Source organism: Oryzias melastigma, linkage group LG11 (genome assembly GCF_002922805.2).
Source record: "Oryzias melastigma strain HK-1 linkage group LG11, ASM292280v2, whole genome shotgun sequence".
Lineage (NCBI taxonomy): Eukaryota > Metazoa > Chordata > Actinopteri > Beloniformes > Adrianichthyidae > Oryzias > Oryzias melastigma.
In genome coordinates, this window is record NC_050522.1 from 22031930 (window position 1) to 22042753 (window position 10824).

Genomic DNA, 10824 nt, shown 5'->3' on the forward strand with positions numbered 1-10824 from the left:
ACTATCAACCCTCCACCCCTGGGCGCAGAAACGGGCCTGAACACCGTTTTCCGATCCTCTTTCCCACCGTGTTCCCGCCGCCTTTACTGTACCAGCATGTTTGTATTGAGCAGCACCAGCTTGTTCTTGCTGAGTTTCCAACACTTCTGCTTCTTCAGCTTTTGGGAAAAGCTGAAATTTGGGAGTGTCTGGAGCGAATAAAATCGTTTAAAAATGATAGCCATAAAATTTTTGCATCAGTCGAAGAGTGTTCAGGCGCGTTTTCTGTGGCCCAGGTCAGCGAAACAACCTGTTGATGTCTGCTGTATTTCAATAAAACGCAGCCTTTTTTTCAAAGGGTACACTGTGTTCTCCTCTCTGTGTCGCCACAGTTTATGTGCATGTAAACATGAACCGGCTTTGATTTTACAGGTTTCCCAGAACCAGAATATGGTCAGGATGGGGGACAGTTTGGGGTTATTTTCTGCTGAAGCAGATCCTTTAATATTTCCAAGAAGTAATTTAATATCGGTCATTATTTACTATTACAAGGGACATCCAAATTATTTTTAGTAGGGTTCGGTTGACGCTTAATAGATCAATAATCGATTCATAAAAATATAAATCGATTTAGTGCATGAAGGTAAAATCTGCTAGCTTGATGTAGGGCTGCCATGATAAGTCAACTAATCAACGATTAAATATTAAAATAGTCAACGACTAATGTAATAGTTATTACTTTATATTATATGGAGTCGGAGTGCAGTAAAGTTGAAAGTTATAACAGCACTATGCTAGCTTTTTGGACTATTTTGGCATTAAGTTTTTTATGCTGTTTTTTAGTTTAGCTAATATTTCGGTTACATGTTAGCCATTTTGGCTAACAGGATTTTTTTCTGTTTTTTTGGCTATTTGGAGTTTAGCTTATATTTCAGCTTCATGCTAGCTGTTTTGGCTAATTTTGACTTTTTTTTTAGCTTTTTAGGCTAATTTGGCATTTAGCTCATATTTCAGTTACATGCTAGCTATTTTGGCTAACAGGATTTTTTCAGTTTTATAGGCTATTTTGGAGTTTAGCTTATATTTCAGCTTCATGCTAGCTGTTTTGGCTAATTTGGACTTTTTTTATTTTTTTTTTTAGGCTAATTTGGCATTTAGCTAATATTTTTGCTAGCTACCACCTTTAGGGTTTTCAGCTATTAGCTTCAGCGATTTCACCTATCAACTTCAGCATTTTTAACTATCAATTTCAGTGTTTTTAGCCATTAGCACTAGCATCTTCAGCGGGCAAATTCAGCTTACAGCATTCACACTAGCATTATCGCAGGTAATCCTACATATCTAGCTTTTAGTTAGTTTAAAGCTGATGATTGTTAAGATGTGTGCTTTACATCTAGTATGACCCGATTAGTCGACTAATCGAAAATATAATCGATGATCAGTCGACTATTAAAATAATCGTTTGTAGCTTGATGCTAACATTTAATGGAATTTCCCATAAGACGGCTAATGCTAACACTCGGTCAACGTAAACATACATTGCTGACTAAATGAACATCTTTAAAATCTCACAGGTGTGAACTTTACAAACTCCTTAAAGGAAATATTTTTTAAAGTAAACATTTGTGGTCTAAAATCTTTTTTTTCATAATTTCTTCTTCTTCTGGAATAAGGTGTAATGCTATAGTGTGATCGCCACCTAGTGGCCAAACTGAAACGTTCTCCAGGAGAAGCAGAACAATGTTTATGTGATATTAACAAATTCAGTAATTCAGATTTTTCAGTATGTGAACTGAATCGGATTAATCTAAATATATTCAAACATATAGTAGATTATTAATGTATTTCTAAAAAAAATTATAAATGTGTAAACTCAAAATTGAAATGAATTGAAGAATTGGAAAAAATCAGAATTGAATTGATTCAGGCTCTTGTGAATCGAATTGTTTCTGTATAATATAATCGATACCCAGCCCTAATTTTTAGCTAAATTAAATTTGAGGAGGATCCCTCCACTAGCTCCACTTTTTATCCATATTCAGATTCTTAAAGGGTTGCTGAGGCCTATCCCAGTGACTGTTGGGTAAAGGTGGGATTACACCCTGAACAGGTCACCAGTCTGTTGTAAGGCCACAAAATCACACATTTTCACCAATTATGAAGCATGTTTTCAAAGAACATGCAAACTTCACACATTTGAGGAAAGAGCGCTAACCACTACCCCACCATGCAACCTGCTACACTTTTGCTTGTAAAAATCATAAAAGTAGTGGATATGCATAAGATTTGTTCCCTTCACTGTGTTCATCCAAGCTACATTATTTATGATTAATGCATCTCGTGGTGTCTTTTTTTTTTCTTCTTCATTGGTGATAAAAGACAAACGGCCATGAAAATGCAGTGGAGTTATCATGCAGACAAAGAGGGTTTTTATGTTTGTAGAGCTGCCACTTCATGAAAAGACCATTCATGCGTTCTCCCTGACCTTTATGGTTCTTTTGTTGCACATCTACCTGTTTAATGTAGACGCTGCCACTCGCCTCAACACAAATGTGATATATAGAACATAAGAGTATGTTTGACGTTAGGAACAATGCCCACATTTGTTTTTTCTTAATTTGATTCTTTACTGCTGTTACGTCCCCAAAGGGGAAAAGGTGTAACATATAGAAAAAATAAACCGGGAGGGATCAAATAAGATTGGCAGCTGGGCCGTTTATTACAAAAACTTAAACTAAACCCAACACAAGTAGTCAAAATGAGGGGAGAAGGTTTACAAACTCAGAATCTCAGGCTTTTTAGCATCAGGTAGACATTAACATAAATCCAAAACCAAAAGCAAATCACAATTCTCAGGAAAAACCAAAGTCCCAAAACTAAATGTACAGGAAGGGCAACACCAGGCAAAACAGGCTTATCTATGGAGCTGAGGCCGACAACAGGGGCAGGCTGAGAAAACGGATTCCCTCTGGAATTTCAGCCGCCACTTCATCCAGGTTGGGCCTCTTCTTTTATATCTTCCCATCCTGGCCTGGTAATTGGTGAGTGGAGGGAGGAGAGATGGTTTCCTTGAGGGGGGCGGAGCCAACAGCAACCACTGCAGGCTTTTCAAGGAAGCTGTAAAACAAACTAAGCAAACATACATGCATACATACACACACACACACAGGCCTAGCAGGCCAGGGGCCGTAACAACTGCACTCCAAGTTTACCATTTACAAGCTCAAAAGTTTTATTTTTTTGTAAAATAATTACATTTTGAGCCACTTTTGGCTATGTAAAACCCATTGACTGTATAAGAGAACTGGACAGATTGACCCCTCCCCCCTGGCATTCCCAGCAGTACCTGCTAGTCCCAAATAGCCAAAATCCCATAGACTTCTGCTGAGAAATAAGTAAGGAGCAACCAGCGTGTCCCCTTCAGGTCGGACACTCCAGGCTTCTGCAGTGTGCATTAATTTCTGATAATGCACACTTCGAAGGACATTATCGCACACATGGTCACTTACAAAATAATTAATATTCCACTGATTTTTAGTGCTTTTATTTATGTTTTTTTTTTTTTCGTTTAGATCACTCTTTCACAAAAAGTGGACTATTTCATGTGTTGTCATCGTAACATGACAATACGCCACTGAGCCGACTCTGACATTGACTGCAGCAGCAAAAAGAAAAAAGCAAAATACAGGTTGAATAAAGCATCAGTTCAGAGTGAAAGTTCACCTCTTACCACTTGTTTTTGTCCGAAACATTACACTCTACGGACTGTTGCATTGTAAAAAATTGGCTTACCTGTACGGAAGGTGCAGGTGGCCCACTCAAACTAAAATGGTCTTAGACCAATCGGTGAGTCCATAGAGCTAAAATGCTCTTGCAAATCTATGGGCGTGCTGCGGGCAACAACAGGTCGTAGTGAACAGTTAACATATCATACGCTGTAAGCTCATGCAACTTGCATTATCCTTACAAATACTTCATAACACATATATCACATGCACGACAATGGTACGTTCCATTTTTAGGACATCCCCAGTGATTTTTAAATTATAATTATGTAGTTTTTACCCAAAATCATAAGCTTTTGTCAGTTTTTAAGAAATATTTTATGCACAGCTGCAGTAGCTCATTAGAAATACAATCCTGGGTTGTGGGCGGGACTGTTGGTGCAAGGCAACCCGCCTCCCTCCCCATTGCTGAGATCTCTGTTTAAACTAATAGCCTCAAGCTAACATTAGAGGCACAAAAATAATAGTTTTGAGCCAGAACTGATACAACACGAGTGTTGAACAATCATCGAGTCTCGCACACCTGAGCGTGAGCGGGCCAGGGTGCACGCACTGGGAGGGAAGAGTTTGGCACGCCCGTTTCAGTAGCGGTGTCATTAGTTTGAGCTTTTTCGAGCATCCTGTTTTCTGATTCGACGCGATTTGAACGAAAAAAATACTCCGGAATCAAGTTTTAATTGTAAATTATTTTATATAGGTCCAGCACTATGATAAAATGTTACAAGAACATGCTACATTTCTCTAAGATGCAGTTGCTCCTTTCTATCTGACCAAACAACCCAAAAACCCACAACCCTCCTACAGGTGTCTCTGACAAGAACAAAGACGGCGACATTCTGCTTCAAACAAATATCAAAACCCTTCGCTTTCATTTTGGAATATTTGCATTGTCATGATGGTACTCTTGAACATTAATCTTAAGGAAGAAGACACTCTAGGGGCAAACTTATTCGAGGATGAAATGTCAGTACACAGAGCATCCTCTAGGAACTCTGGGAAATGTAGTAATTACAAATCAATCTGCATATAAAACACTGTTTTTGAACCGAGGACTGAAGTCCACGGCGCCGTGAGCGATTCCGTCCGATTCATGTGTTTCTGTGGAAACGGCAGACGTATTAGGAGCAGCTGAGCTGTGCAGTGATGATCTGATCATCATGATCTGCTTTGTCTCCACGCTGTTTAAAGTCAGTCTGGGTGCAGTTTGGAGCGGAGCCAGCAGCTCGAGCAAGGCTCAGCCGGATCCAAGTGCTAATTGTTTCTGCCTTTATATGCCGCTTTATGTGCTGCAACTTAGCGGCGGAGAGAATCAAATCTGGAATTGGCGGTGGTCTTTCAAAGGTGCAGACTCTTAAGTACAAAACAAATGCGGAGCAGAAAAAAACACAGTTTATGACCCAGAAAAGCAGATAGAAAACCTCTCAGCTGTAGAATCCGGGTTTTATTCTTCTGTATCTCTTTGATCAGAAACATCACTCTCTACATTTGTGAACAAAAGTAGAAAATAATCAAAAAGATGGAGTTTTTAACCTTTTGATGTCCATAAGACCTTCTCATAGATCACAAGAAAAAAAAAAACGATGAAAACTTCCCAACTATTTCCTTTCTAAAGTGATTTTGTGTGACTTTTTTAAAAATCTGAAATCAGATTATTTTTGGAACCCTTGAAGCGTCTTTGGAATTAACAAGCTTTTGTTTGTTTTTATTACTTTTTATCAGTTCTTCCTCTACCATTTTGTGTCCTATTAGACCCACTCTGAACAAAAAGTGTTTTTTGGTGTTTTAAACATGTTCTTGTGGCATTTTTCTCATGATGGAGGACATATGTAAAGAAAATTAAACTCAAAATTGCATTTTCTTCACATTTCTTATAAAAAGAGTTTGTGATATAGAAAATACAGTCATCGGGCCAAAAATCTTTCCCACAACTCTAAAGAAAATTTCAAGTGAGCTATTGCCACTTTGCCAAAACTTTTTCCTAGAAAATGACAAGTTTTCCGATTTTTGCAACAAACATTTCACAGGGGAACACTTTAAATGTCCCCCTATAACAATTTATTTTATTTTTAAAAAATCCCTGTTTTGTTTTAATTATGATTATGAAGATTTTAACCAAAATCCCACAACCTAAATGTCTTAAAAAGCAACTTTTCATGTTGATCTGAAGCCTCCGTTTCTGAAATCTCCTCTAAGGGGGCGTGGCTTTTGGAGCTGAGCTGAGCAGCCCCGCCCCTGATCCCCCAGTCTGATTATGATACCTGTCTGTGTCCTGCTAGTGTACATTTTCACTGATGCTACATAAAAATGTCCATCCATATCGTCTTGATCTGGACGTCAGAAATGAAGAAACAAAATGATTTCTTATTACATCTGTTCTCTTTTATAAGGAAAACGCCACACATACATGTTAAAAACTCAAAAAACATGATTTTCATCAGGGCGGGACTTTAAGACGGATAATCTGAAAGAAAACTTGATATATAATAATAAAAGTTTGATTAGAAACTGTTTTTTTTTTCCTGTCAAAGAGCTTCTCTGCTGTACAGGTGAGTGCCTCTGCAGTGCAGAGTTAACCTCAGGAGCAGACATCTGTTGACCTTTCTGACCCGCTCCTCACGCCTCCTGAAGGCTCCGCGCTGCCACAGATGATGGAGATCCAAATGATAAACGGGATAAGCCAAATTTCCTGCAGCTGGAAGGAGTCAATGCAGCTGTTAGAAGTGAAGGAGGCCGCCGCTGCCTGATTAGCATTTCCACGGCGCTCATTCTGGATGTTCTTCACGTTTCCGAGCCCGTCGGGGCAACCTGTAATATCTGCTGGTATTCTCGGAGGACAGGACGGTGCTGGTGTTAATTTACGTTAAGCTCTGCCTTTGGAATCACAATGAGAATGAAGGGGGCTGTAAAAATATTAAACAGGAATAAGAATGAAGGTGAGGATTCACGTTGTGGCCTGACAGCAGCGCGGGCTGGATCGAAAGCTGTCGCGCCCTCAGAGTGTGGAGTGTGTGCACGGCCCCTCGGATGACGTGCACGTGTCTAAATATTCATTCGCAGGTTGGGGTTTGGGCTGGAGCCTCTGCGGATAAATCGACCTGTGAGAGACGAACGCTTCTCCTCAGAACTCCTTTTGTGTGTCTGATGCTGTGTTTGTGCTCCCGTGGGAAATCAGGTAAATATGAGCTCTCCACTTGAAACACACTCTTTTTTTTTATTTTTTATTCCAGCTTCACAGTGGTAAATACTGCTTGAAATTCAACCCTTGATACAAATTTGTACTGCCTCATGTAAAGACATTTCAGCTGCACTTTGTTTTATGTTTTACATTTGAACAAATGTGCAGGTTTTGTTTGTGAGCTTTTGTTGGAGGTTTTGGTGGCCGACAATCGCAGTTTGTCTTTTTCGGTTTCAAAAAAGAAAATCACTTTTTTTTTCTTATCTTTTTTTTTAGCTTTTGTGTCTTTCAGCACAAATGAGAAAAACTCCAATTCAAAATGCTGACACAAGTACACCTATTTTACCAAACGATAAAAGCACTACTGCATTTGAGTGATCAAATTCTGAATACATTTAACAACTTCTTATGAAAAAAAGGAATACCCCAAAATAGTTAAAATTAAAAAATACAATAAAAAATGTAGCATTATACAAAGATAACCAAAAGGTTTCATATTAGCCATCAATTGATTTGTAAAGAGTGAGCAGAATAAGCTATTGGATGTGGCAAAATGAAGTGAGAGTTTTACTAAATTAACCCATAGATCTGCCCTGTTGACTGTATATGAGAACTGGACCGAGTGAGCGTAGAAAATAAAATGTGCCTGGTTCAAATTAAAGGCAAATTAGTTGCCTTTTTTTTTTTTGTGAAATGGACCGTACCATGTTGGAGCCAGACGTCATCAGTAATTCAATTTTATTTATATAGCCCAATTATACAACACAGTTGTTTCAACGGTAATTGTCCATACACATAAAATCACTCGTAAAATATAAATAATAGCTGATTGCTAAACTGAACTGGGCATTCCTGCTCTTGGACCCTCCTTCTTGGTAAGAAAAAACTCATAAAAATAACTGATTCCAGGAAAAATAAACCTCAGGGATGTCCACACGAAGGAGGGATCCTCTCCCGGGATGTGCAGGCAATGTACCATGACTGTTGATGAAGAATTAGCTTATCTAACTCTACAACAGCATGTTCGAATAGTGTGACAGGTGGGCTTCATCCAGATGGAACGTGGGGACAGCTGCGGGCGTGAGACGAGCCAGAGGTGAGGTCCACGGCCAAGAACAAGAGCACTGACAAGCCATCTTGAATCTGGAATCTTTCCCTCTCCTAGACACGATATGAGCCGGAGGTGAGGTCCACTGCTACGAACAGGAGCACAGACGATTCTTCATCTAGATGAAACTGGTGAACAGCTGGGGGTACGAGGTGAGCCAGAGGCGAGGTCCACGGCCAAGAACAAGAGCACAGACAAGCCACCTTGAATCTGGAATCTTTCCCTCTCCTAGACACGATATGAGCCAGAGGTGAGGTCCACTGCTACGAACAGGAGCACAGACGATTCTTCATCCTGATGAAACTTGAGGACAGCTGGGGGTACGAGGTGAGCCAGAGGCCGTTTCATGTCCGGAACACTCGTACGTTTTTAAGACCAGTCAAGGGACCAATGTACAAATCAGACATTCATTCATCACCCGTGGAAAGTTGAACTGGATGTCGGGGCACTGCGATCAATCAAGGACTTGGATTTGGTGGTGACATGTGGGTGGCGTCCGCCTCAAAACACGAAAGTACCAAGTCTTGTAAACATGATCACAAAGGAGAAATTAATAATTGCTGTTTGTGCCCATAGAAAGTAATTGGGACTCTTGGTTACTGGTTTTTTGTGTTTAAATATGATGTCACCAATTTGCCAAAGTCAAAAATGAGAACATTTCACAAAGAGTACTTATGGATCCACAGCGTTCTGATGATGAAAACATGGATGATTTTTAAAAAGAAAATATTATTGAAATGACAAATTGTTCAGCTGCAATGCATTGTGGTCTATATTCGCCAATCTTGTGCGCATCAATCCACGCTAGTTTTTTCCAGAGACTTCTGGTGAAAGTTCTAGGGCACTGGATTTGGAACTGGAGATCAGACACGGAAAAATATGATTAATAAAACAGTGAGAGAATTTGTGCACGACCTGAAATAGGTCGACAAAATTTGCTATCATGGTTTCTATATGTTTGAAATATAATGAACCAAACAAGTTGTTGGGTTTAAACAATTACTGTTTTGTATCAGTTTAAAATACCTAGTGGTATTCCAGTCACACTCATTCACATCTTATTTTAATAAGGAATTTATCGGACTCCGCCATCCGGGGTTTACGGAATTTATCGGACTCCCCTTCCAGACATTACTGAATTTATCAGACTCTATCGTCCGTTGTTTAAGTAATTTATCAGACTCCGCCATACATCAGCACATGTGGGAGCCTAGAATTTACAGAGTTTTATACATTCTATGACCTTCAGTCATTCTTCTATTTTTAACCAAAGACACACTCACCCTGTTGTCTTTCTTCTTTGGCTCCCTGTCAACCCACGGATCCCAACCGGTGGACCTGAAGGTGGATCCCTGGAGGTGGGATTAGGTTCCTAGTGAACCTGCTGTGGCCACAGTCTCACCCTGGTTTGCCCCACACCTGCCGGAATCTTGTGGGTGTCTTGGGATCCGGTTCAAATCAAATGTTAGGTTTAAACATTTCTCTGCAACTGCAAGAAATCAGATTTTACTTGTAAGGAGAATGGACCGAGAACCGTTCTCCACCCAGCCCTGAAGTGCTCTGTCTCATCCTTTTCATTTAATTCTGTTCAGAGCCTTCAGCTGGGGCTCGACTCCAGTTTCTTGATACCGAGCTGTATATGACGTTCAGCAAGTAGATTAAAAACAGAGAAGTTGAAATCACTCAAAGCAAATATTTGATAAATGTATGTAGAATTCTATCACAAGTGACTGCAACAATGATACATTTATGTCCAATTAAAAATAAACTGCATCCACTGCTGCTGCTTTTAAATATCGACTGGAATCAAAAAGCTACTTTTTCTATCCACTTTATCAGCCTTTAACAAACCCCAGTAGTGTTTGTAAAACTCCTTTCAAACTGCGGAGCAGACACACAAGTTCCACTGAGTGATTGCTGACTAGAAGCCTCTCTGTTCTGTTCTGCACTGCTCCGCTTTTCCTAACACCAGGGATGCTGAACATCAAATCAAAACTGGGCCATTTTAAGAGATGAAAACCAAAAAAAAAAAAAAGATGTAAAAGTTATGATCAGAAACACAGAAAACTCACATTCTGATCTTTAGACCAAGTTTAATGTAAACATATACCATTAAAGCATCATTACATTATGTCGCCTTTAAAAAAAATATAAAAAAAAAATACACAAATAAACCTTAGAATTGGACACGGAAATGCAGAAACTTCTACTAATCATGTGTTTTTCCCCATTTTTTCCACAGTTTGCGTTACATAAAGAGACATACAGTGATTTGAGATGAAAGAACTGCTGGTTTTCAATCACAGCTTTCATGCTAGTTGTTTACTTTATTACACATGCAGAGCTTTGATCAAGGCAGATGTAAGCGTCCTTCATCTCCACATGTTCTCACTTGTGTCTTGCTGCAGTGAAGAGAAAGAAGGTGAAAGCTGTTGTGGATGTATGTTTTTTAATTGCGGCTGTGACCAGTCAGTAGATACATTTGCCACAAACTTTCAGGTGTTAAATGTAGAGCACCTTCATCTTTCCAGGCTACTTTCTCTCCCACACTGGGGGAAGCTACCTCTCTGCTGCACAGAACATCTAATGAGGTTCAGGAAAAAGGAGGTTTTTGACTGTGCGCTGGCAGAGGCCTCTCCTCCGAGGCTGTTTCAGTCGTACTCTGTGGCTCCCAGGTGGCAACGAGAGTAACTGCTCGAATGTAAATCAAGATGCTGCCGAGAAAACCCAGACGCACGCTCAGATTAACGTCTCTGCATGGGCAAAAACTGAAAAAA